This window comes from Pseudophryne corroboree, chromosome 6 (assembly GCF_028390025.1).
Source record: "Pseudophryne corroboree isolate aPseCor3 chromosome 6, aPseCor3.hap2, whole genome shotgun sequence".
In the NCBI taxonomy this organism is placed as follows: domain Eukaryota; kingdom Metazoa; phylum Chordata; class Amphibia; order Anura; family Myobatrachidae; genus Pseudophryne; species Pseudophryne corroboree.
Window position 1 is genome coordinate 560,723,825 of NC_086449.1, and position 27,919 is coordinate 560,751,743.

The 27,919-nt window shown below is 46.5% G+C and overlaps 1 protein-coding gene across 6 annotated transcripts in view; it reads left to right on the forward strand.

The window, feature by feature from the left end:
- The window catches only part of CDK17 (cyclin dependent kinase 17), a 408,374-nt gene that overhangs the window by 34,166 nt on the left and 346,289 nt on the right, over window positions 1-27,919 (forward strand). For 2 of the 6 annotated variants that reach the window (XM_063927751.1, XM_063927752.1), the window contains exon 2: window positions 5,721-5,807. The exons of the other annotated variants lie outside the window; for them this stretch is intronic. The gene's annotated coding sequence lies outside the window, so the exon portion shown is untranslated. The remainder of the gene's footprint in view (window positions 1-5,720; window positions 5,808-27,919) is intronic. 6 annotated transcript variants of the gene reach the window in all.

The following is a 27,919-nucleotide window of genomic DNA, read 5'->3' on the forward strand; positions in this document are numbered from 1 at the left end:
GTCGACGACGATGAGACTAGTGTACCCTCCAAATAGGTCCACCCGTTACATGATTGAGGCAATGAAAAATGTATTACACATTTATGATAATACCCCAGGTACCACATAAAAGGGTATTATGTTTGGTGAGAGAAAACTACCAGTAATTTTTCCTGCATCTGAGAAATTAAATGAGGTGTGTGAGGAAGTGTGGTCTTCCCCCGGTAAGAAATTGATAATTTCTAAACGGTAATTGACAGCGTACCCTTTCCCACCAGAGGATAGGTCACGTTGGGAAACACCCCATAGGGTAGATACAGCGCTTACACGCTTATCAGAAAAGGTGGCACTACCGTCTCCGGATACGGCCGCCCTGAAGGAACCTGCTGATAAAAAGCAGGGGGTTACCCTGAAGGATATAGTCACACACTCGGGCATTATATTGCGACCAGCCATTGCTTCGGCATGGAAGTGCAGTGCTCCCGCTGCGTGGTCAGATTCCCTGTCGGAAAATTACTATGGATAGGGACAATATTTTGCTGACAATAGAGCATATAAAAGACGTGGTCTTATACATGCGTGATGCACAGAGGGATATTTGCCGGCTGGCATAAAAAATAAGCGCTAGGTCCATTGCCGCCAGACGGGGTTTATGGACTCTGCAATGGTCAGGCGATGCCGACTCGAATCGGCACATGGAAGTTTGCCCTATAAGGGGGTAAAACTGTTTGGGGATGGTCTTTCAGACCTCGTTTCCACAGCTACTGCTGGGAAATCGACTTTTTTGCCACAGGCTACCCCACAACAAAAGAAAGCACCGTATCATCAAGTACAGTCCTTTCGGCCCCAGAAAAGCAAGAGGGCTAGAGGCTCATCCTTTCTGCCGAGAGGCAAAGGTAGAGGAAAAAGCTGCAGCACACAGCTAGTTCCCAAGAGCAGAAGTCCTCCCTGCGTCCGGTAAGTCCACAGCATGACGCTGGGGCTGCTCAGGCGGACCCGGGTACGGTGGGGGCCCGTCTCAGAAATTTCAGCGCCCAGTGTGCTCTCTCACATGGATCTCTGGGTCCTTCAAGTAGTATCTCAGGGGTACAGGCTGGAGTTCGAGGCGTTCTTCTCCCCGCCGTTTCCTAAAATCTGCCTTACCGGCACCTCCCTCTGCCAGGGAGGTGGTGTTGGTGGCTATTCAACACTATAATCACAACAAGTGATTGTCAAGGTGCCCCTCCTTCAGCAAGGAAGGGGTTACTATTCCACAATGGTTGTGGTACCGAAACAGAACGGTTCGGTGAGACCCATCTTAAAATTAAAATACTTGAACTTTTATATCAGAAGATTCAAGTTCAAGATGGAATCACTCAGGGCGGTTATTACGAGCCTGGACGAGGGGGATTACAGGGTCTCCCTGGACATCAAGGATGCGTACCTGCATGTCCCCATTTACTCTCCTCACCAGGAGTACCTCAGATGTGTGGTACAGGACTGTCACTATCAGTTCCAGACGCTGCCGTTGGAGTTGTCCACGGCACCGAAGGTCTTTACCAAGGTAATGGCCGAAATGATGATACTCCTTCGCAAGAAGGAAGTTTTTATTATCCCGTACTTGGACGATCTCCTGATAAAGGCGAGGTCCAAAGAACAGTTGGTAGTGGGGGTAGCACTCTCTCGGGAAGTGCTACAACAGCACGACTGGATTATCAATATTCCAAAGTCACAGCTGGTCCCGACGACACGTCTTCTGTTCCTGGGAATGATTCTGGACACAGACCAGAAAAGAGTGTTTCTTCCAGTGGAAGCACACGAGTCCTGGAAAAAATGGTAGCTTCGTACGAAGCATAATTCCATTCGGAAGGTTCCACGTAAGGACGTTCCAGTGGGACCTGTGGGACAAATGGTCCGGGTCCCATCTACAGATACAACAGCGGATAACCCTGTCGGCAAGAAACAGGTTGTCGCTGCTGTGGTGGCTGCAGAGGGCTCATCTACTAGAGGGCCGCAGATTCGGAATACAGGACTGGGTCCTGGTAACCACGGAGGCCAGCCTTCGGGGCTGGGGTGCAGTCACACAGGGAAGAAATTTCCAAGGAGATTTCGCTTCACATAAATATTCTGGAGCTAAGGGCCATTTACAATGCCCTATGCCAAGCAAGGCCCCTGCTTCAGAACCAGCCGGTACTGATCCAATCAGACAATATCACGGCGGTCGCCCATGTAAACAGACAGGGCGGCACAAGAAGCAGGATGGCGATGGCAGAAGCCACAAGGATTCTCCGATGGGCGACCTACACCCGGGAGAATGGGGACTTCTTCCAGAAGTTTTCCAAATGCGGGTAAACCGTTGGGAATGACCACGGGTGGACATGATGGCGTCCCGCCTCAACAAAAAGTTGAAAAGATATTGCGCCAGGTCAAGGGACCCTCAGGCGATCGCTGTGGACGCTCTAGTGACACCGTGGGTGTACCAGTCGGTTTATGTGTTTCCTCCTCTACCTCTCATACCCAAGGTACTGAGAATAATAAGAATGCGAGGAGTAAAAACCATACTCGTGGTTCCGGATTGGCCAAGAAGAGCTTGGTACCCGGAACTTCAAGAGATGCTGGCAGAGGACCCTTGGCCTCTGCCGCTCAGACAAGACCTGCTGCAGCAGGGACCCTGTCTGTTCTAAGACTTACCGCGGCTGCGTTTGACGGCATGGCGGTTGAACGCCGGATCCTAAAGAAAAAGGGTATTCCGGAGGAAGTCATCCCTACCCTGATCAAAGCCAGGAAGGATGTCACCGCAAGACATTATTACCGCATTTGGCGGAAATATGTTGCTTGGTGTGAGGCCATGAAGGCCCCGAAGGAGGAATTTCAACTGGGTCGATTTCTACACTTCCTGCAAGCAGGGGTGACGTTGGGCCTCAAATTGGGGTCCATCAAGGTCCAGATTTCGGCTCTGTCGATTTTCTTCCAGAAAGAACTGGCTTCACTGCCTGAAGTTCAGACTTTTGTCAAAGGAGTTCTGCATATTCAGCCTCCTTTTATGCCCCCAGTGGCACCTTGGGATCTCAATGTGGTTTTGGCATTCCTGAAATCACATTGGTTCGAATCACTTAGGACTGTGGAATTAAAATATCTCACGTGGAAAGTGGTCGTACTCTTGACCCTGGCTTCGGCCAGGCGGGTTTCAGAATTGGCGGCTTTGTCTTGAAAAAGCCCTTATCTGATTTTCCAGATGGATAGGGCAGAATTGAGGACTTGTCCTCAGTTTCTCCCGAAGGTGGTCTCAGCTTTTCATTTGAACCAACCTATTGTGGTGCCTGCGGCTACTAGGGACTTGGAGGATTCCAAGTTGCTGGACGTAGTCAGGGCCCTGAAAATTTGTTTCCAGGACGGCTGGAGTCAGAAAAACTGACTTGCTGTTTATCCTGTATGCACCCAACAAGCTGGGTGCTCCTGCTTCTAAGCAGTCTATTGCGCGCTGGATTTGTAGCACTATTCAGCTGGCGCATTCTGCGGTAGGATTACCGCAGCCTAAATCAATAAAAGCCCATTCCACAAGGAAGGTGGGCTCATCTTGGGCGGCTGCCCGAGGGGTCTCAGCTTTACAACTTTGCCGAGCAGCTACTTGGTCAGGGGCAAACACGTTTGCTAAATTCTACAAATTTGATTCCCTGGCTGAGGAGGACCTGGAGTTCTCTCATTCGGTGCTGCAGAGTCATCCGCACTCTCCAGCCCGTTTGGGAGCTTTGGTATAATCCCCATGGTGCTTACGGAGTCCCCAGCATCCACTAGGACGTCGGAGAAAATAAGATTTTACTCACCGGTAAATCTATTTCTCGTAGTCCGTTGTGGATGCTGGGCGCCCATCCCAAGTGCGGATTGTCTGCAATACTTGTACATAGTTATTGTTACAAAAATCGGGTTTTGTTGTGAGCCATCTCTTCAGAGGCTCCAATTGTTATCATACTGTTAACCGGGGTTCCTATCACGTGTTATATGGTGTGATTGGTGTGGCTGGTATGAGTCTTACCCGGGATTCAAAATCCTTCCTTATTGTGTCAGCTCTTCCGGGCACAGTTCCTAACTGAGGCTTAGAGGAGGGTCATAGGGGGAGGAGCCAGTGCACACCAGAAAGTCCTAAATCTTTCTTTAGATGTGCCCAGTCTCCTGCGGAGCTGTCTATTCCCCATGGTCCTTACGGAGTCCCCAGCATCCACTACGGACTACGAGAAATAGATTTACCGGTGAGTAAAATCTTATTTTTTTTTACCTCAAGATCTAATTAAGTGGACAATAATAAAAATGTTTATACAGCAGGATACAGTTTAAAGTTACACAGCATCCTTCTCTAACATTCTATATTATTGTGCACATTTATTCCAAGAGTATGTATTTGCTCTCTTGTGCAACACCATGTCAGGCAATTTGAGAAATCTATAGTGTTGTTGTTGTTTTTTTTTTTTTTAATGCAAAATAAATCCTTTTAACCAGAAAAATGTTAACTGGTTCTGCAATGTATGAATTGTAGAGAGTGCTACTGAAAATGTGAGACGCTCAACACTTTATTTGAAAGGTTTTCTATAAATTTAAATGTATGCCTTTTTTATTTTTGGTCTGTGATGTTACTGTTTGAGATTTACAGTAGGTACCTTCCTAATTTTATATATACTGATAAAGGCCTAAATAAAATAATCCTCATCTGTGTCTGATTCTGCTGTTACTGACTGTTGTAGTACTCCTTATGGAAAAGGAGGCACTGCCTCTGTTAAGGACATAGAAACATGCATCAGATTGTGACTCTGAACTAGAAATTATTCTGAAATCCATTATACAGTGTCTACTGTATTGTGATGGTTTTATTTTCAGTACTCTTTTAAATGGTGTCTTTATCTGCAAAATTATTGGATGATCGGGTAGGCATGCTCCTTTGCAAGATACAGATCTTTTGGCCTGGTTTTGACCCACCATTTACAAAATGACTGCAACTCAGAACCTCTATGCATAACTGGTATGTCAAGAATGCAAGATTGTAACTTGTTTGGACAAGCAGGTATCATAAGATGAATGCAGAGATGCAGAGTTCATTCTGCCATTGTTTACTTAATTCATTTACTTGAGGATTTATTCGATTTGTCCCAGCAAAGGCCGTAGACTGGGATTGGTATGTTTTGCTGCCCAGTTTAGTGATCTAAACTTACATCCAAGTGTAAATCATTAACCCCGTGACTAAGATGACTAACCACATCTACTGACCATGATGTACTGCACTCATTCATGCTATAGTGACAATGTCTATATTAAATGTGCTGTAAAATTCTAGTAGTTCTTTTTCATGTACCTACATGCCCCGGTTATTAATTCTTAGGTATACATTGTGGGTCTGCGTCCGCCCCCCTCCCACCTCCCCCTCCTCCTATTTAGGACTGAACATATGAATATAACTGGAGTAAAAGAGTGATCAGAGCAAATGATTAGCTTCTGTTTCAAAGTTGTTGTTTTTTTATATGGTCTATAAAATATTCACATCATAACAAAACTTTACTTGCTGTCATGTGGCCTGCAGACTCACTGCTTTAGAGAGCACTTAATAGAAGCTGTCACCGCCATCCACTCATTGACCTCCTTGTTATCTGAAGCTGTGCGCCATTAAAATTTCATCCAGTCCTCTTCAATAGAGCTTTTCTGTTGGAGAGCACTGGACTGACACTGACCTCCAGCAACATGAGCTGTTGCATAATCCAACTCCTGTCTTTCTGCAGCATGGCCCTCACCGGCGATCTGCCCCTGTCGGACCTGCATGAAGGTACGATGGACGATGTCACAGAAAACTTGCCGCAGCGCACATGGTGAGTGACATTATGCATACACAGTAGGTGATATCGCGAATGATGTGTCTGAATCGGACACATCGTTTCGATATTGTTCTGATGTGTACGCACATTTAGCTTTTCACACGTGCCCAGGTGTGGCTTGGTTTGACATGTTATAATACAGTCTGTAAAAAAACGATAATATAGACTTATTACTGTTAAGATATTGGACTTTGTGATTACAATTGCTACATAGCTTTGTATAAGTCTTGTTATCCTATTGATCAGTAGGCTGTCTGATCATATTTGCAGTTGATACTGAGTGGCACTGAATGTATAAACCTTAGTTTAGTAATTGTGTAACCTTCATGCCCCCTGCTTATTGTTTCTAGTAAAAAAAACAAGTATCTTATTACCAAAATACTTGGTAGCACATGTATATAAAGCCGCTCTTCAATATGTTAGCAGTTACATAAAGGTCTGTTCATATTCGCTCTACCTTGATTTGAAATTTAGGTTTACTGTAGAAACTTAATCCTCATATATCATTGGGCATCAAGAGGACAGGCACACATTCATACACTAAACACCACCTGCGCTTTCTGTTGAAATGTGTGCCTATATTCACACTGATGCTGGCTTTCTTCTTTTTTTTGTTTTTGTGTCTACTATGTATTTAATTTCTTCTTGCTGCTTGTCTGTCTGTGTACACTGACCTCGCAGTGGTCCAGTTTTCCAACTCCTACAGGTTCTTTTTTTTTCTTTTAATCAGACTGCTGCCAGGCTTCAGCATAGATGTTTACACTTCTAGTGCTGGTTTCTTGCTGGTAATTCAAGAGCTCTAGCAGTACAAAATTTTGGGCCAACTTTTTAACAAACTGTAAAGTTAAATTACAGAACCTTAATTATTCCTGGAAACAAGGCTGTCCTCTGTGAAATTTCATAGAGGGAAGTCTGTATTGCCGTCAGTGTATTAACGCCCTCTTTAACTTTGTACTACCTTGAAATTAAAAAAAGAAAATGTAATATTTTAATGTATTATAGCATATATAGATAGAGCAAGTAAAACAATTATTAGACACTAGCTGTTCTTCGCAGGGGAGTTTCTGATTTTCACTGTTTTAAATATAAATGAGTGTTAAAAATGTTGTAAAGCTATAGAGATGTAAATTTGAGACGTCTTAATGTAACTAAATATTAATCCATGGTTCTTTGCGTTACCCGAGGAGCATGCATGGCAAATATGGTAAAAAGTGACAGGACCATTTGTGTAGTTTATTCAATTCTACCCACTGGAGGTGCAATCCAAATTTTGCTCAGATTGTCTGTTTGGGCGTCTCAGTTAATGCAAACTACGCATCGGTAATGACGTCATTATGTCAACTCCCTGTTAATCTCCTTAGGAGAGGTTTATTAAAATTCTAATTACGTAGTTTTCCTATTTCCCACCTGAAGAATACCAAACATATCGGGAAGTAAGAGAATTAGTGATCAGTCAGTCAGCTAGTGGGTGAGGGCTTCCGTATTGTTATAGATTATAGTGTAGATATATACACTGCTCAAAACAAATAAAGGGAACACTAAGATAACACATCCTAGATCTGAATGAATGAAATATTCTTAATAAATACTTTGTTCTTTACATAGTTGTATGTGCTGACAACAAAATCACACAAAAATTATCAATGGAAATCAAATTTATTAACCCGTGGAGGTCTGGATTTGGACCAAAATTAAAGTGGGAAAACACACTACAGACTGATCCAACTTTGATGTAATGTCCTTAAAACAAGTCAAAATGAGGCTCAGTAGTGTGTGTGGCCTCCACGTGCCTGTATGACCTCCCTACAACACCTGGGCATGCTCCTGATGAGGTGGCGGATGGTCTCCTGAGGGATCTCCTCCCAGACCTGGACTAAAGCATCCGCCAACTCCTGGACAGTCTGTGGTGCAACGTGGCGTTGATGGATGGAGCGAGACATGATGTCTCAGATGTGCTCAATTGGATTCAGGTCTGGGGAACAGGCGGGCCAGTCCATAGCATCAATGCCTTTGTCTTGCAGGAACTGCTGACACTCCAGCCACATGAGGTCTAGCATTGTCTTGCATTAGGAGGAACCCAGGGCCAACCACACCAGCATATGGTCTCACAAGGGGTCTGAGGATCTCATCTCGGTACCTAATGGCAGTCAGGCTACCTCTGGCGAGCACATGGAGGGCTGAGCGGCCCCCCAAAGAAATGCCACCCCACACCATTACTGACCCACTGCCAAACCGGTCATGCTGGAGGATGTTGCAGGCAGCAGAACATTCTCCTTGGCGTCTCCAGACTGTCACGTCTGTCACATGTGCTCAGTGAGAACCTGCTTTCATCTGTGAAGAGCACAGGGCGCCAGTGGCGAATTCGCCAATCTTGGTGTTCTCTGGCAAATGCCAAACGTCCTGCACGGTGTTGGGCTGTAAGCACAACTCCCACCTGTGGACGTCGGGCCCTCATGGGGTCTGTTTCTGATCGTGAGTAGAGACATGCACATTTGTGGCTTGCTGGAGGTCATTTTGCAGGGCTCTGGCAGTGCTCCTCCTGTTCCTCCTTGCACAAAGGCGGAGGTAGCAGTCCTGCTGCTGGGTTGTTTCCCTCCTCCACGTCTCCTGATGTACTGGCCTGTCTCCTGGTAGCGCCTCCATGCTCTGGACACTACGCTGACAGACACAGCAAACCTTCTTGCCACAGCTCGCATTGATGTGCCATCCTGGATGAGCTGCACTACCTGAGCCACTTGTGTGGGTTGTAGACTCCGTCTCATGCTACCACTAGAGTGAAAGCACCGCCAGCTTTCAAAAGTGACCAAAACATCAGCCAGAAAGCATAGGAGCGGAGAAGTGGTCTGTGGTCCCCACCTGCAGAACAACTCCTTTATTGGGGGTGTCTTGCTAATTGCCTATAATTTCCACCTGTTGTCTATTCCATTTGCACAACAGCATGTGAAATTGATTGTCAATCAGTGTTGCTTCCTAAGTGGACAGTTTGATTTCACAGAAGTGTGATTGACTTGGAGTCACATTGTGTTGTTTAAGTGTTCCCTTTATTTTTTTTGAGCAGTGTATTTCTCTGGCTGGGGGGGAATTCAATCGTTTTCTGGGTGCCCAAACGTATTTCAATTGTGTCGTCGTCGCGCCCCCCCCCCCCCCCCCCCAGGAACTTGCGTCACTTGTGCACTCCCATTAGTTCCGGGTTTACCCGTACAAAGCGGCAAGTTGAATTGGGCCTCCTTCCCGCTGCATGCGCGCCCTAATGGAACAAAAACTGAATTGACGTCAGACGTCATCTAGCGGCAGCCATGCGGAAATACAATTGAATTCCCCTCTTTTTATGAAACTGAATATTTGCCTAAAATAACTGAAGGGCTTTTACATAATTAAATGCAACCATTGTTCTCTTCTTCATGCCTAGCAGCAGGTTAATTGAAGGTGATTTTCTCTTTCATACCCCTCTTTGCAGCAGAATAGCTTTTAGTAAATGTTGTTTGCAATTAAATGTATTATTCATGTTGTCAAATCTCCCTATACAACAAAGCTAAAGCACCAGTCCAGTACTTTTAAAAGATGAAAAGAGGAAACCATTACTGGCTCAGAATAAAGTGTATGGGGTATATGCAATTCACGGCGAATCGCGGCAAATTATCGCCGTTTTTTAATTCGACACAATTCGACAGGTGAATTCCGGCAGGTGGCTGCCGGAATTCACCATATTCAATGAAAAACGGATTCGACAGTCCCGCGGGCGAAAAACGGCCGATTTGCCGGATTTTGCCGCGAATTGAAAAAACGGGAAAAACCCGGAAAAAAATGGCGTGGGGTCCCCCCTCCAAAGCATAACCAGCCTCGGGCTCTTCGAGCTGGTCCTGGTTCTAAAAATGCGGGGTAAAAATTGACAGGGGATCCTCCGTATTTTTAAAATCAGCACCGGGCTCTGCACCTGATGCTGGTGCAAAAAATACAGGGGACAAAAAGAGTAGGGGTCCCCCGTATTTTATACACCAGCATCGGGCTCCACTAGCTGGACAGATAATGCCACAGCCGGGGGTCACTTTTATACAGCGCCCTGCGGCCGTGGCATTAAATATCCAACTAGTCACCCCTGGCCGGGGTACCCTGGGGGAGTGGGGACCCCTTCAATCAAGGGGTCCCCCCCCCCTCCAGCCACCCAAGGGCCAGGGGTGAAGCCCGAGGCTGTCCCCCCCCCCATCCAATGGGCTGCGGATGGGAGGCTGATAGCCTTGTGAAAAATGTCAGAATATTGTTTTTTTTCCAGTAGTACTACAAGTCCCAGCAAGCCTCCCCCGCAAGCTGGTACTTGGAGAACCACAAGTACCAGCATGTGGGAGAAGCCCTGCTTGCCTCCCTCTGAGAGTGGCTCCCGCAGTGGCAGTCACTCAACTTGGAGGTAATTGCGGTGGAGCTGTGTCTGTGCGTATCTGCTGTGGTAGTGCATGTGTGTCTCTCTTCATGAGTCTCAGTGAGTATGTGTTTCTCATTGTCAGTTTGTGTCTCATTGTGTGCCTCAGTGTGAATGTCAGTGTGTGTGCCTCAGTGTGAATGTCAGTGTGTGAATGTCAGTGTGTGTGCCTCAGTGTGAATGTCAGTGTGTGTGTGGGGGGGCCTCAGTGTGAATATCGGTGTGTGTGTGTGTGTGTGTGTGTGTGTGTGCGTGTGCCTCAGTGTGAGTGTCAGTGTGTGTGTGTCTCAGTATGTCTCATTGTCAGTGTATGTGTGTGTGTTTGTCTCAATGTTAGTGTCAGTGACGAGGCTAGCTTTAAAGACAGTACAGGCCAGCATTGGATAAAGGCACTATAGAGGGGAGAGGAATGTGGCAGCACCTTTGGTGGCATAGGAGAGGGAGCGCTGAGAGTCCAGTGCAAGAGGAGCAGGAGGGTGGCTGCAGCATGTGCGAGGGTGCCAGTGGCGCACAGTTCGGGGGGGTCTGGGGAAGCCTGAGCTGGTAGGACCATCACTTCTGAGTTCTCGATCTCGGAGACCTGGCGAGCAGGAGAGAGCACAGCTACTCATTAGATTGGCGGTGCATGCTACTTCACTGCGTACAGGTAGCTCCTCATTGCGAGCACCCTACAGGACCTCTGCAATGTTTATATAATTACACGGGTTTCTGAAGACCATACCCTGATGGTGACCCATGAGACAGCTCTGTATTGAGAGGCTGTGATCCTGTGACCTTGGGTGAGGATAATAACCCTAACCCCGTGTGCTTTAGTCTGGACTGCATCAGTGCCATACAGTAGCTCCCCCTATGACACCCTGACGGCAGTGACTGCTCTCTGCTGCAGTAACCACCTCACTGCCAGACGCGATACGTCTGTGAACAACGGAGTTCACAGACGTATCGCCCGTACACACTGGCCGACGGTCCCGCGATGTATCGGCCGTTCAAGAGAACGGCCGATACATCGACCAGTGTGTACGGGCCTTTAGAGTTCAGTCATCACTGAAAGTATGCTACCTCTCTTTAATTCAAGACATGCTGCCACCAACCATCAGCATTGCTCATGGGATGGTTCCTCCTATTCCAAGTAGTGTTCTCCCCAGAATTTTGTTTTACAGTTAGGTGGCATTATGAGGTAGCTTTTTCCAGGGGGCAGACCGACCCTATCACATAGGATAAGGAGCAGCACATTGGGATGGCTGTTTCTGCAGTGCTTGCCACCAGTTCGGGGTGGGCCAGGGTCAAGGCAGAGTGGCTTCATAGGGGGAAAGCCTGGCCTCTGGCGGGGTCTGCTCTGTACAGTGAGCATTTCTGCTGTGCCCTTTGATGTCTGGCACTCTACTAGTCAATGTTCCCTTGTATAAGTCGGTCCAGCCCTGTGTGATGCCGTAGACTCCCCGATTTTCAGCTGGGCAGTGTGCCCGTGAAAAAGGCCTTGAGGAGAAAACTGCTATGGGACTTTACCTAAACTTATACATTAAAGGGTTTGTTAGGTTAGTGTGATAGCATTAAATATAATTTACTTACTGGCTTATTCTGCATAATAGCATTTTCTCGACTTAGCTTATATCCTATCTAATTAAAAACATGGATTCCTATAACTTAATCGGATACATCCATATTTGACTTCAGCAAATGTTATACTTATTGAGTATTGAAAAATGTCATTTTGTCATGTATTATAACAAGTTTCATGTGTCTGTCCATTGTTCTGGTGATCTCATTCTTTCGGTTTAGAAAAGGTGTCTCAACCTGGAACACTGAACTCTCTCCCAGTGAATCATATTGCCACACACATCAATGAACATTGTACATTAGATAAGACGTGATCATGCATGCTTTAAAATGAAAAAAATCTGCAAAGTTTATCAATATAATCAAATAAAAAGCCTGTGGGCTGTGTTCCTCCTCTGTATACTAGTTTTCCAAATGTGTTTACCAAGCACTTACATTTGTAAAATGCGGGTGTGAGGGGTGGGGATGGCTCTTATATTTCTTTGTTTAATGTAATTATAGGTAATATTTTAGTTTTGGTTTTCTAGGTGTTAATCCAGGTTCTGAACTTTAAAATAAATAGATAAGATAGAAGAAAATAAAGGACCAAGGTCACTGGTCTGCCTGAGCTGTCTGTGGCTTATTATCAAGTGGTTTGTCAATTGTAAACAAAAAGTGAGCGCTGAACAGCCTAAACAATATGCAGAGAGATGTAGAATTAATATCCTCGACACTCTTAAAAGATGTGAGAAATTGCTCCATATTGTAGAAAAGTCTGCACTGGAAGACCTGAATGGCACAAGTCTGTTGTAACATTCCATGTTCACCCAGTAATTAAGAAAATGATCACAGACAAAAAAGCAAGCTACAGTAGTCTTGTGCGTCTACATAACTCCCCCCTCCCCCCCTTCTTCTTAAGGCGCGTGGGGGCAGATGTATTCTGGAGAAGGCGCGTGGGGGCAGATGTATTCTGGAGAAGGCATAAGGAAGTGATAAACCAGTGATAAGTGCAAGGTGATAACACACCAGCCAATCAACTCCTAACTGTTAATTTACATATCGGAGTTGATTGGCTGCACCATCACCTTGCACCTATCACTGGTTTATCACTTCCTTATGCCTTCTCCAGGTTAAGACATCTGCCCCATGGTTTGATTGCTTGGAACTATAAAATAGATGCAGCTATTGTAAGCCTTTCCAACTGGTTAGTGGCTCACTTAAGAATAGTTAATTGGAAAGTGTCCCAAAAGTAGTAGTATTGTAAGCTGTGGGTGCTGCACTGCACCCTGCAATATCCATGGCTTTAGTGGCTGGGACTCAGAATTTGGATATGTAACTTATACCCCTTTTACACCAAAATACCTGTTTCGACACAGGGTTTTGAACACTATTCCAAAACGGGTCAGACCCTGTTCACACCGCTCCTTCGACCTGGGTTATTCCCAGGTCAGCCTTGTTTACGCTGTACCCGTGTACAGTCTCTCTGTTCTGCTGGAACTTGGAAATTACATCTCCAACCGCCGGTAAGTTGCTTCTCCATAGACTTGTGACAGGACCTGGGTTCCACCCTTTCCTGGTCCGACCCTGGTAGCTACCTGGGTCGGATTCCTTTGTAACTGGACATATTTTTTATTTTTTTTAACCCTTTTCCACTAAGCTGCAACCTGGGATGATCCCGGCGCTACTCAATTCACCCCCTCTGGGGGTGCCACAGAAATCCATCAAGACTATTGCCGCGATGATGTTTTGTGCCCTTGCCCGGCGCAAACAGCATTGTGGCAGTGAACTTATGTTGGAGAGTGCCCGCTCTCATGCCTAAACATCCTGTTTAAGGCGTGAGTATGGGCATTCTCGGTCAAAGCAGCTTGCTGAATTGAATACCGCCGGGACCACCTTCCTGCCTCTATTCACTTTGCAATCAATTAAATCGACCCCGTTGAACTGGATCTAATAAACCTCATCTTGCTTCAATAAACTCCAGCATCTGCTTGCCAAAAGCTATACTGTTCTGCAGGTAGCCCAATATCTTGAAGCTCCGTCCTCTGCCTGCTACTTAGAACAGTACTGGTCCACACCCAGAAGTAAGTGGTTTCAGTTGCAGATGTAATGTAGCCCATACACTTGTACAATATAGCATACAATCCTTCGATTTCGATCGCATCTGTGCAATCAATCGCATAATTGTATGCACATATTGAGCACCCTGTGATGTGCGGGCACGCTGCTCGAATATCTCGTTGCAAAATAGTAAGTGCCGCACTTAATCGCATCGCAGTGCGATTGAATGTGTTTTTAAAACACGTGATATATCGCACTGCGATGGGCACCCACTGGCCCCTCCCACGACGTGCCCATCACGTGATTACCATATGATCTATCGCATGGTAGTCACTTTGGTACTGCCGGTGCTATGCCCTGTGATGTCACGGGCCATCGCACAAGTGTATGGGCACCATAAAAGCCAGGTTGAAGAAACTGTGCCTAGTTCTGGTGTAAAAGCCTTTTGGTGGCAGCTAGTTGCCTGCCCATGATGCAGCAATAGTAGTCTATAACAGGTACTCCTAAAAATAACGTTTGGTCACAAGTGCCCATTTTGCTGTCTGTCATGAAACCCAGAATTTGTTTCCAGGAGTATGGGAGTGGAAATGGTAAAATGATTCTCAGAGGAGGACATTAATACTTACCTAAAATCCAAGAAGCTCCCACCTCAATTTCATATTTGATCTGGAAAAATTATTTTTTTTTAGTTTTCTAGAAAAATTTCAATGCTGTGGATTCGCATGGAAAACGTTAAGTTTTAGATTTTTTGCAAAATGTACAGACCCCATTGTGAGGAAAGGTGGCCTTACATACTTTCTCTGTACTTTGCTTTTCTGTGTATCTGTAGCAAGTAGATGACTTAACCCCTTAGTGCTGCAATGGAGGGGCATGGGTTAACACTGTATTTAATAATTGTTTCACAGTATCTAAACTCTTGTAACACAATGGTGGACAAACAAAAGTAAATATACTACTTGGTACTCCTGCCTATTGGAGTAAATGAATGCCATTTCCCTCTGTTGCCTGGCTTATATATAATATTGTCTTTAAAAAAATAAAATAAAAAAAATAAATGTATTACAGAGCAACTGAAACTAATGCAATTTTAATTAGTATAAAAATCATTTCAGAGCTGCCATATTGCATTATATATAGTAGTAATAGAGTACTTTTGGCTTGCCTTAATAAAGTACACTATTTGGTTCCTGTCCTGATGCAGAAACGGCTCATGTTTTCCAGGTTAACCCACAGAATAACAAGTGAAATAATTATCTCCACATGTGGCTTTTAAAATGTGGCAGTGATTTATGAATACACCTGTGCTCCTGCTAAGTGACCTGGAAAACATGAGTTTTTGCGGGTCCTTGAGGACTTAGTTTGGGAACCACTGGTCTATATATTGCATTGTTGCACTCTACTTAGCCTGGGTGTACACTATGCTGACAGAAATGCTGACATAGCGAGCGAATTTGTGACATACGTTGAACAACTGAACGGCATTGAAATTTGCCCACCCAGCTTTGATGTCTGTCCTTGTAGCCAGTGTATGGACATTTGACAGGTCGTCCATAGACACAGCCAGACATGCTGATATATCTGCATCTACCATTCATCAGGGCCAATATGTCTGTGAACGGTGTTCAGACAGATTGTGGTGTACACACCCGCTGATGGCCTACAGATAGATCATTTGTTGCTCGAATAACCAATATTTCTCTTTCATCTATAGGGGATGGCACAGTGGTTCTGGGTACATGGTTACCAATTTCTCTATCGTCCTAGTGGATGCTGGGGTTCCTGAAAGGACCATGGGGAATAGCGGCTCCGCAGGAGACAGGGCACAAAAAGTAAAGCTTTTCCGATCAGGTGGTGTGCACTGGCTCCTCCCCCTATGACCCTCCTCCAGACTCCAGTTAGATTTTTGTGCCCGGCCGAGAAGGGTGCAATCTAGGTGGCTCTCCTAAAGAGCTGCTTAGAGAAAGTTTAGCTAGGTTTTTTATGTTACAGTGATTCCTGCTGGCAACAGGATCACTGCAGCGAGGGACTGAGGGGAGAAGGAGTCAACTCACCTGCGTGCAGGATGGATTGGCTTCTTGGCTACTGGACATCAAGCTCCAGAGGGACGATCACAGGTACAGCCTGGATGGTCACCGGAGCCGCGCCGCCGGCCCCCTTGCAGATGCTGAAGACAGAAGAGGTCCAGAATCGGCGGCTGAAGACTCCTGCAGTCTTCTAAAGGTAGCGCACAGCACTGCAGCTGTGCGCCATTTTCCTCTCAGCACACTTCACACGGCAGTCACTGAGGGTGCAGGGCGCTGGGAGGGGGGCGCCCTGGGAGGCAAAATAGTACCTATAAAGGCTAAAAATACCTCACATATAGCCCTAGAGGCTATATGGAGATATTTAACCCCTGCCTGATTTCTCAAAATAGCGGGAGACGAGCCCGCCGGAAAAGGGGCGGGGCCTATCTCCTCAGCACACGGCGCCATTTCCTCTCACAGCTCCGCTGGTCAGGACGGCTCCCAGGTCTCTCCCCTGCACTGCACTACAGAAACAGGGTAAAACAGAGAGGGGGGGCAAATTTATGGCGATATTTTTATATAACAAAGCAGCTATAGGGGAGCACTTATTATAAGGCTATCCCTGATATATATATAGCGCTTTTGGTGTGTGCTGGCAAACTCTCCCTCTGTCTCCCCAAAGGGCTAGTGGGTCCTGTCTTCATTAGGAGCATTCCCTGTGTGTCTGCTGTGTGTCGGTACGTGTGTGTCGACATGTATGAGGACGATATTGGTGTGGAGGCGGAGCAATTGCCAAATATGGGGATGTCACCTCCTAGGGGGTCGACACCAGAATGGATGCCTTTATTTATGGAACTACGGGATAGTGTCAACACGCTAAAGCAGTCGTTTGACGACATGAGACGGCCGGACAATCAATTGGGTCTGGGACGCGGTATCGATGTAGTGTTTGCAGACAGCACTTTGATCGGCAGCGCTAGATAGACAGACTGTTTAGGTCGACATGTACAAGGTAGACTTGGGTTTAAAGTCGATGTCATTTTAGTCGACAAACACATTAGTACGACGTGTAACTAATCGATTCATAAAGTTAGACATACCATTGTGTTCGGCATACGCATCCTAGACGGAACATATATCGACATTGAGAAGTCCGACAATATAAATAGTATGACAACTAAAAGATCGAACGATTATAGCATCGACTTAAATTAAGCTAGACAGTTAATAGGTCGACAGGTAAATGTTAGAAATTTAACATATCGAAATTAACAAAGCTAGACAGATATTAGATCGACAAATAAAAGGTCGACTCTTAGAACATCGACTTAAATTAAGCTAGACAGTTAATAGGTCGACAGTTAAATGTTAGAAATTTAACATATCGAAATTAACAAAGGTAGACAGATATTAGATCGACAAATAAAAGGTCGACTCTTAGAACATCGACTTAAATTAAGCTAGACAGTTAATAGGTCGACAGGTAAATGTTAGAAATTTAACATATCGAAATTAACAAAGGTAGACAGATATTAGATCGACAAATAAAAGGTCGACTCTTAGAACATCGACTTAAATTAAGCTAGACAGTTAATAGGTCGACAGGTAAATGTTAGAAATTTAACGTATCGACATTAACAAAGCTATTGAGTGTGTGTGTGTGTGTGTGTGTGTGTGTGTGTGTGTGTGTGTCCTGCACCCCGCGATGACAGGGCGCCCTCATCAAGGCACAGCTGCAAGCCTTCACTGATGAGACGCCCATGGCTAGCCGCTAAACGGGACGCTCCTAGTCCTCCCCCACAAGGCATGGCACTACATGTCCCAGGCTGCCCTCTCACATCCCTGACAGCCCCAAGGTCTTCAAGCTATCCCTGCCTGGCAGCATGGGTTGGACAAGTAGTGAGTGTGTGGGAGTGAGTGTGTGGGAGTGAGTGTGTGTGTGTGTGTGTGTGTGTGTGTGTGTGTGTGTGTGTCCTGCACCCCGCGATGACAGGGCGCCCTCATCAAGGCACAGCTGCAAGCCTTCACTGATGAGACGCCCATGGCTAGCCGCTAAACGGGACGCTCCTAGTCCTCCCCCACAAGGCATGGCACTACATGTCCCAGGCTGCCCTCTCACATCCCTGACAGCCCCAAGGTCTTCAAGCTATCCCTGCCTGGCAGCATGGGTTGGACAAGTAGTGAGTGTGTGGGAGTGAGTGTGTGGGAGTGAGTGTGTGTGTGTGTGTGTGTGTGTGTGTGTCCTGCACCCCGCGATGACAGGGCGCCCTCATCAAGGCACAGCTGCAAGCCTTCACTGATGAGACGCCCATGGCTAGCCGCTAAACGGGACGCTCCTAGTCCTCCCCCACAAGGCATGGCACTACATGTCCCAGGCTGCCCTCTCACATCCCTGACAGCCCCAAGGTCTTCAAGCTATCCCTGCCTGGCAGCATGGGTTGGACAAGTAGTGAGTGTGTGGGAGTGAGTGTGTGGGAGTGAGTGTGTGTGTGTGTGTGTGTGTGTGTGTGTGTGTGTGTGTGTGTGTGTCCTGCACCCCGCGATGACAGGGCGCCCTCATCAAGGCACAGCTGCAAGCCTTCACTGATGAGACGCCCATGGCTAGCCGCTAAACGGGACGCTCCTAGTCCTCCCCCACAAGGCATGGCACTACATGTCCCAGGCTGCCCTCTCACATCCCTGACAGCCCCAAGGTCTTCAAGCTATCCCTGCCTGGCAGCATGGGTTGGACAAGTAGTGAGTGTGTGGGAGTGAGTGTGTGGGAGTGAGTGTGTGTGTGTGTGTGTGTGTGTGTGTGTGTGTGTGTCCTGCACCCCGCGATGACAGGGCGCCCTCATCAAGGCACAGCTGCAAGCCTTCACTGATGAGACGCCCATGGCTAGCCGCTAAACGGGACGCTCCTAGTCCTCCCCCACAAGGCATGGCACTACATGTCCCAGGCTGCCCTCTCACATCCCTGACAGCCCCAAGGTCTTCAAGCTATCCCTGCCTGGCAGCATGGGTTGGACAAGTAGTGAGTGTGTGGGAGTGAGTGTGTGGGAGTGAGTGTGTGTGTGTGTGTGTGTGTGTGTGTGTGTGTGTGTGTCCTGCACCCCGCGATGACAGGGCGCCCTCATCAAGGCACAGCTGCAAGCCTTCACTGATGAGACGCCCATGGCTAGCCGCTAAACGGGACGCTCCTAGTCCTCCCCCACAAGGCATGGCACTACATGTCCCAGGCTGCCCTCTCACATCCCTGACAGCCCCAAGGTCTTCAAGCTATCCCTGCCTGGCAGCATGGGTTGGACAAGTAGTGAGTGTGTGGGAGTGAGTGTGTGGGAGTGAGTGTGTGGGAGTGAGTGTGTGTGTGTGTGTGTGTGTGTGTGTGTGTGTGTGTGTGTGTGTGTGTCCTGCACCCCGCGATGACAGGGCGCCCTCATCAAGGCACAGCTGCAAGCCTTCACTGATGAGACGCCCATGGCTAGCCGCTAAACGGGACGCTCCTAGTCCTCCCCCACAAGGCATGGCACTACATGTCCCAGGCTGCCCTCTCACATCCCTGACAGCCCCAAGGTCTTCAAGCTATCCCTGCCTGGCAGCATGGGTTGGACAAGTAGTGAGTGTGTGGGAGTGAGTGTGTGGGAGTGAGTGTGTGTGTGTGTGTGTGTGTGTGTGTGTCCTGCACCCCGCGATGACAGGGCGCCCTCATCAAGGCACAGCTGCAAGCCTTCACTGATGAGACGCCCATGGCTAGCCGCTAAACGGGACGCTCCTAGTCCTCCCCCACAAGGCATGGCACTACATGTCCCAGGCTGCCCTCTCACATCCCTGACAGCCCCAAGGTCTTCAAGCTATCCCTGCCTGGCAGCATGGGTTGGACAAGTAGTGAGTGTGTGGGAGTGAGTGTGTGGGAGTGAGTGTGTGGGAGTGAGTGTGTGTGTGTGTGTGTGTGTGTGTGTGTGTGTGTGTGTGTGTGTGTCCTGCACCCCGCGATGACAGGGCGCCCTCATCAAGGCACAGCTGCAAGCCTTCACTGATGAGACGCCCATGGCTAGCCGCTAAACGGGACGCTCCTAGTCCTCCCCCACAAGGCATGGCACTACATGTCCCAGGGGGGGGGGGGATAGTGTACCATGCAGGGAATGATTGGCGGCAGTGGGTAAAGGCTTGTGGGAGATTGGCGGGCAGCCTTGGACTTGTAGTTCCACGCATAAGAGGAAAGTGTAGAAATATTGGTAGGTCTATTATTGTTATGTCTATTAATGTTGTGTCGATCTGTTTGTTGTCTGTTTTAATGTTGTCGACCTTTATGTTTGTCTATCTTACGGTGTGTCTGTTCCATGTGATGTCTATTAATGTTGTGTCGATCTGTTTGTTGTCTGTTTTAGTGTTGTCGACCTTTATGTTTGTCTATCTTACGGTGAGTCTGTTCCATGTGATGTCTATTAATGTTGTGTCGATCTGTTTGTTGTCTGTTTTAATGTTGTCGACCTTTATGTTTGTCTATCTTACGGTGTGTCTGTTCCATGTGATGTCTATTAATGTTGTGTCGATCTGTTTGTTGTCGATCTATTTGTTGTCTATGTTTCTTGTTGTCTAGGTTTGTGTTTGTCTATGAGTGTATTATCGAACTATTGGTTTGTATATATGTTTCGTGTCGATCAGTTTGAATGTCTATATGTTTGTTGTCGATGATTGTGATGTCTGTGATATTTCCGTTCTATGTTTTCTTTTGTCTGTGAACATGTTGTCGATGTTGTCATGTGTCTATGTTGTGTTTGTCGGTGTTGTTTTGTTGTCGGACATGGTGTTGTCGACCTATTGTTGTTGTCGATGTAATGTTTGTCGACCTTTTAGTGTTGTCGATCAAGTTAAGTTCGATTTTAGGTTGTCGATCTGTTGGTTGTCGGTCTTTGCTGGATCGATAAGCCGTCCGGATACCCAATCAATTAGTGCCTGTCCAGGCGACTCAAACACCGTCAGGGGCTGTGAAACGCCCTTTGCCTCAGTCGGTCGACACAGACCCAGACACAGGCGATGACTCCAGTGGTGACGGTGACGAATCAACCGTATTTTCCAGTAGGGCCACACGTTATATGATTTTGGCAATGAAGGAGGCGTTACATTTAGCTGATACTACAGGTACCACTAAACAGGGTATTATGTGGGGTATGAAAAAACTACCTATAGTTTTTCCTGAATCAGAAGAACTAAATGACGTGTGTAATGAAGCGTGGGTTGCCCCTGATAAAAAGCTGATAATTTCAAAGAAATTATTGGCATTATACCCTTTCCCGCCAGAGGTTAGGGAGCGCTGGGAAACACCTCCTAGGGTGGACAAGGCGCTAACACGCTTATCTAAACAAGTGGCGTTACCCTCTCCTGAGACGGCCGCACTTAAAGATCCATCAGATAGGAGGATGGAAAATATCCAAAAAAGTATATACACACATGCAGGTGTTATACTACGACCAGCTGTAGCAACTGCCTGGATGGGCAGTGCGGGGGTAGTTTGGTCAGAATCCCTGATTGAAAATATTGATACCCTGGACAGGGACAATATTTTACTGTCGTTAGAACAAATAAAGGATGCATTTCTTTATATGCGTGATGCACAGAGGGATATATGCACACTGGCATCACGGGTAAGTGCTATGTCCATTTCGGCCAGAAGAGCTTTATGGACGCGACAGTGGACAGGCGATGCGGATTCAAAACGGCATATGGAAGTTTTGCCGTATAAGGGGGAGGAGTTATTTGGAGTCGGTCTATCAGATTTGGTGGCCACGGCTACAGCCGGGAAATCCACCTTTCTACCTCAAGTCACTCCCCAACAGAAAAAGGCACCGACTTTTCAACCGCAGCCCTTTCGTTCCTTTAAAAATAAGAGAGCAAAGGGCTATTCATATTTGCCACGAGGCAAAGGTCGAGGGAAGAGACAGCAACACGCAGCTCCTTCCCAGGATCAGAAGCCCTCCCCGGCTTCTACAAAAGCCTCAGCATGACGCTGGGGCTTCTCAAGCGGACTCGGGGACGGTGGGCGGTCGTCTCAAAAATTACAGCGCGCAGTGGGCTCACTCGCAAGTAGATCCCTGGATCCTGCAGATAATATCTCAGGGATACAGGTTGGAATTAGAGACAGATCCACCTCGCCGTTTCCTGAGGTCTGCTTTACCAACGTCCCCCTCCGAAAGGGAGACGGTGTTGGAAGCCATTCACAAGCTGTACTCTCAGCAGGTGATAGTCAAGGTACCTCTTCTGCAACAAGGGAAGGGGTATTATTCCACTCTTTTTGTGGTACCGAAGCCGGATGGCTCGGTAAGGCCTATTCTAAATCTGAAGTCCTTGAACCTGTACATAAAGAAGTTCAAGTTCAAAATGGAGTCACTCAGAGCAGTGATAGCGAACCTGGAAGAGGGGGACTTTATGGTATCCTTGGACATCAAGGATGCGTATCTCCACGTTCCAATTTACCCCTCACACCAGGGGTACCTCAGGTTCGTTGTACAAAACTGTCAGTTTCAGACGCTGCCGTTCGGATTGTCCACGGCACCTCGGATCTTTACAAAGGTAATGGCCGAGATGATGATTCTTCTTCGAAGAAAAGGCGTATTAATTATCCCATACTTGGACGATCTCCTAATAAGGGCGAGGTCCAGAGAACAGCTAGAGATGGGATTAGCACTGTCTCAAGAAGTGCTAAAACAGCACGGGTGGATTCTGAATATTCCAAAATCCCAGTTAATGCCGACAACTCGTCTGCTGTTCCTAGGGATGATTCTGGACACGGTTCAGAAAAAGGTTTTTCTCCCGGAGGAAAAAGCCAAGGAGTTATCCGAGCTTGTCAGGAACCTCCTAAAACCAGGAAAGGTGTCTGTACATCAATGCACAAGAGTCCTGGGAAAAATGGTGGCTTCTTACGAAGCGATTCCATTCGGCAGATTCCACGCAAGAATTTTCCAAAGGGATCTGTTGGACAAATGGTCAGGGTCGCATCTTCAGATGCACCTACGGATAACCCTGTCTCCAAGGACAAGGGTGTCTCTTCTGTGGTGGTTGCAGAGTGCTCATCTATTGGAGGGCCGCAGATTCGGAATACAGGATTGGATCCTGGTGACCACGGACGCCAGCCTGAGAGGCTGGGGAGCAGTCACACAAGGAAGAAACTTCCAGGGAGTATGGACGAGCCTGGAAACGTCTCTTCACATAAACATTCTGGAACTAAGAGCAATATACAATGCTCTAAACCAGGCAGAACCTCTGCTTCAGGGAAAACCGGTATTGATCCAGTCGGACAACATCACGGCAGTCGCCCATGTGAACAGACAGGGCGGCACAAGAAGCAGGAGGGCAATGGCAGAAGCTGCAAGGATTCTTCGCTGGGCAGAGAATCATGTGATAGCACTGTCAGCAGTGTTCATCCCGGGAGTGGACAACTGGGAAGCAGACTTCCTCAGCAGACACGATCTTCACCCGGGAGAGTGGGGACTTCATCCAGAAGTCTTCCACATGCTGGTAACCCGTTGGGAAAGACCAATGGTGGACATGATGGCGTCTCGCCTCAACAAAAAACTGGACAGGTATTGCGCCAGGTCAAGAGATCCGCAGGCAATAGCTGTGGACGCGCTGGTAACGCCTTGGGTGTACCAGTCGGTGTATGTGTTTCCTCCTCTGCCTCTCATACCAAAAGTATTGAGAATTATACGGCAAAGAGGCGTAAGAACGATACTAGTGGTTCCGGATTGGCCAAGGAGGACTTGGTACCCGGAACTTCAAGAGATGATCACGGAAGATCCGTGGCCTCTACCTCTAAGGAGGGACTTGCTTCAGCAGGGTCCCTGTCTGTTTCAAGACTTACCGCGGCTGCGTTTGACGGCATGGCGGTTGAACGCCGGATCCTAAAGGAAAGAGGCATGCCGGAAGAAGTCATTCCTACTTTGATTAAAGCAAGGAAGGAAGTAACCGTGCAACATTATCACCGAATTTGGCGAAAATATGTTGCGTGGTGCGAAGATCGGAGTGCTCCGACGGAGGAATTTCAACTGGGTCGATTCCTACATTTCCTGCAATCAGGATTGTCAATGGGTCTCAAATTGGGATCTATTAAGGTTCAAATTTCGGCCCTGTCGATTTTCTTTCAAAAAGAATTGGCTTCAGTCCCTGAAGTCCAGACCTTTGTTAAGGGAGTGCTGCATATTCAGCCTCCTGTGGTGCCTCCAGTGGCACCGTGGGATCTAAATGTGGTTTTGGACTTCCTAAAATCTCATTGGTTTGAACCACTAAAAAAGGTGGATTTGAAATATCTCACATGGAAAGTGACCATGCTTCTAGCCCTGGCTTCTGCCAGGAGAGTGTCAGAATTGGCAGCTTTATCTTACAAAAGCCCATATCTGATTTTCCATTCGGACAGGGCAGAACTGCGGACTCGTCCGCATTTTCTCCCTAAGGTGGTGTCAGCATTTCATCTGAACCAGCCTATTGTAGTGCCTGCGGCTACAAGTGACTTGGAGGACTCCAAGTTACTGGACGTTGTCAGAGCATTAAAAATATATATTGCAAGGACAGCTGGAGTCAGAAAATCTGACTCGTTGTTTATATTGTATGCACCCAACAAGATGGGTGCTCCTGCGTCTAAGCAGACGATTGCTCGTTGGATCTGTAGCACAATCCAACTTGCACATTCTGTGGCAGGCTTGCCACAGCCTAAATCTGTAAAGGCCCACTCCACAAGGAAGGTGGGCTCATCTTGGGCGGCTGCCCGAGGGGTCTCGGCATTACAACTTTGCCGAGCAGCTACGTGGTCAGGGGAGAACACGTTTGTAAAATTTTACAAATTTGATACTCTGGCTAAGGAGGACCTGGAGTTCTCTCATTCGGTGCTGCAGAGTCATCCGCACTCTCCCGCCCGTTTGGGAGCTTTGGTATAATCCCCATGGTCCTTTCAGGAACCCCAGCATCCACTAGGACGATAGAGAAAATAAGATTTTACTTACCGATAAATCTATTTCTCGGAGTCCGTAGTGGATGCTGGGCGCCCATCCCAAGTGCGGATTATCTGCATAAGTTGTACATAGTTATTGTTAACTAATTCGGGTTATTGTTAAAGGAAGCCATCTTTCAGAGGCTCCGCTGTTATCATACTGTTAACTGGGTTTAGATCACAAGTTGTACGGTGTGATTGGTGTGGCTGGTATGAGTCTTACCCGGGATTCAAAATCCTCCCTTATTGTGTACGCTCGTCCGGGCACAGTACCTAACTGGAGTCTGGAGGAGGGTCATAGGGGGAGGAGCCAGTGCACACCACCTGATCGGAAAAGCTTTACTTTTTGTGCCCTGTCTCCTGCGGAGCCGCTATTCCCCATGGTCCTTTCAGGAACCCCAGCATCCACTACGGACTCCGAGAAATAGATTTATCGGTAAGTAAAATCTTATTTTTCCTTCTCACAGCTTCAATAAGTATGGGTAGAGCTAGATGTAAAATAATCTGTTTTTTCTTTGCACCATTTTGACAATTTTTAGTTTACAAAAAATTCAAGCTGTTGAAGACCATGCCACTTTATTAGGGAAACTTCTTGTGTACATTTTTTTTTTTTTTTTTTGTTCCCATCAAGTTCCTTTTATAGTTTTTATGTCTTTGAATAGTATAACATCATTCCAAGCAACAGGGGTTTTCACAAGGACTTTCCGTGAGAGTCCAGCTCAATATGCTATGAAGACCATTCAAGACACTTCATACCAGAGAATTTTTAAGCTAACTACAAATGTCTGGCACTTAAAACTGTGCACACATCCTCACCAGAACTGCCTCACTAGTATGGATTGGTAATTATTCTGATAAACTGAAATTATATGCAATTTAAACTTCCTATAATGAACCCCAAAATATGTTATGTGTTATATAATTAAAAGACCCAAACAGTCACCATACATTTTATGTTTATTTTTGGTTGGTTCTGTAGCATTCTCAAGTGTAATAACCTATGTTTTATTTTCCAACAAACCAATTGTGCTTGATGATAAAACATGAGCAGGGTAACCATGTGTTTCATGTTGTACAATTCATAAATAGTTAATATAGCGTTTTCATACTGGCAGCTTTCCCCTGGCACCATTTCAAAGTACAGGACAATTTTCTCTGTCCCACTAGGTGATATAAAGTGCAACTGGGTAATTGTAGGCAGGGCTGGATTAAGCCTTCGGGGGCCAGGGCACTTAAGACAGGGAGGCTCACACCCAATCCTCCAGCCCTCCCCTTCTTGTCAGCAGTGTCCGCAACTACAGTCACTCACCGCTGCAAAAGACAGCGGTCACTGACGGGAGTTATTTGAGCTTCCCTCACAGGTGCTAGTGTGTCCCCTGGGATGTGGCTGTTGACATTTTTGGCTAGATGCATCATCGCTTGGAGAGTGATAAAATGGAGAAAAGACCTGGTTGGCTGGCACTTTTTCTAACTGCCATGTCACAGGCTGTGTTTGACAAATGTCAGTTAGGAGCTGATTGGCTGGTACTTTTTCACTCCATTTTATCACTTTCAAAGCGATGATGCATCTGGCCCTATGACTGTAATGATGGCGGGTGCACCGCCATTGTGCTGCAATGAGAGACCAGCAGTTGCAACAGAAATCCTAAGCAGCTGCACTTGTAACTAGTGGCCAGTGAATAGGAGTCATAGTGCCCGGCCACTGCTGTGCAGAAAGAGCCAGCACAATGCGCTTCTCTAAAACTGCACAGTGCAGCAGTGTGCTGCTCCGGCTGGGGTATGCAGTGTATAGATCTACAGTGTCTAAGTAAACAGTCAATAGGTCAACACCAAATGGTCGACATGTAAATGGTCGACAGTGCTTATGATCGACAGGTCAGCATACTAATGGTCTACACAACATGTGGTCAACATGGGGTTTTTCTCTTAAACTTTTTCATACTTTACCATCCATGTGGATTACAATAGGGAAAAATAACCTATGCCAAGCGCAGCGAGCCATGTGAGGGGACACTGTACACTAATTAGGGTTCCCTGTGCTGTGACGGCAAAAATGGCACCAAAAAATAAAAAAAATTGTTGTTTTGACCTTTTTCTGTCCACCATTTTTCATGTCGACATCTTCATGTGTCGATGTTTCGTACCTGTTGATCTTTTCCAATGTAAACTTTTTAAGAGGTCGACCTAATGACTATATGACTTTTTGTCCATGTTGACCTTCTCACTGTCGACCATTTGATGTCTATTCATTGTAGAGCTATTGAACCGAAACCCCGGTTGGGGGACCCCATGGGGGGGGGGGGGGGGGTGTAATCCTGCTCTGATTGTAATGCTAAGTATTCTGCTGTGTTTTATTATTCACTTTAGTTTGAAAGGAGAAAGTGGATTCATCGGCATTAGGATGGCATTCTTATCTATGAAATCAGCTGGTGTCAGAATAGTTCTCACTCATTTGCGATGCTTCCTAATGAAGTGTTAGAGTTATGAAAGTCCTCCTCCCCCCCCCCCCCCCCTTCCTTCTTTTAATTTGGGGATTTAATATTAAGAAAAATATTACTTCAGCATGGCTGAGCACCAAAATGGCATGAAATAGCTTGATGTTCATGTAAAGTCAATTACTATTTTTTGGATGTGTGGAGAAAATATAGCGATTTTTGGCCCGCCCGTGATCCTATCTTGTTTGCTTAAATTGTACCCAAATCTAGCCTATTAGAATCACTCGTCTTAAAAAAGCAGTGATTTCAGATGCTAATTGCTAATAAAAGCCATGAACATTGTTAAATAGTTTACAGAGGGCATAATTTGCTTTCTCTTTTTTACTTTCCTATGCAACCTATATTACTACTTCTCACGAGAAGAGCAGCACATAATGAAATAAGACTATATTTCACAGAACAGCCCTTTGTTACCTCTGAGCATCTTTGCTTTAGGGAAATTGTATATAGTACAACTCCTGTAGTATCGTGCATACGGATGTGTCCTCATACATCCAGCCTCAGTATGCCATGCAGCACGAGATGTCTGGCGTGAGTGAGTCGGCAGTTCCTGGGCAGCTCTGCTAATGTTGGACGACTTTTTTTTTTTTTTTTGTTGTTGTTGCTGAAAATGCGTCTTATTTACTTTGCAAAGCAAAAAG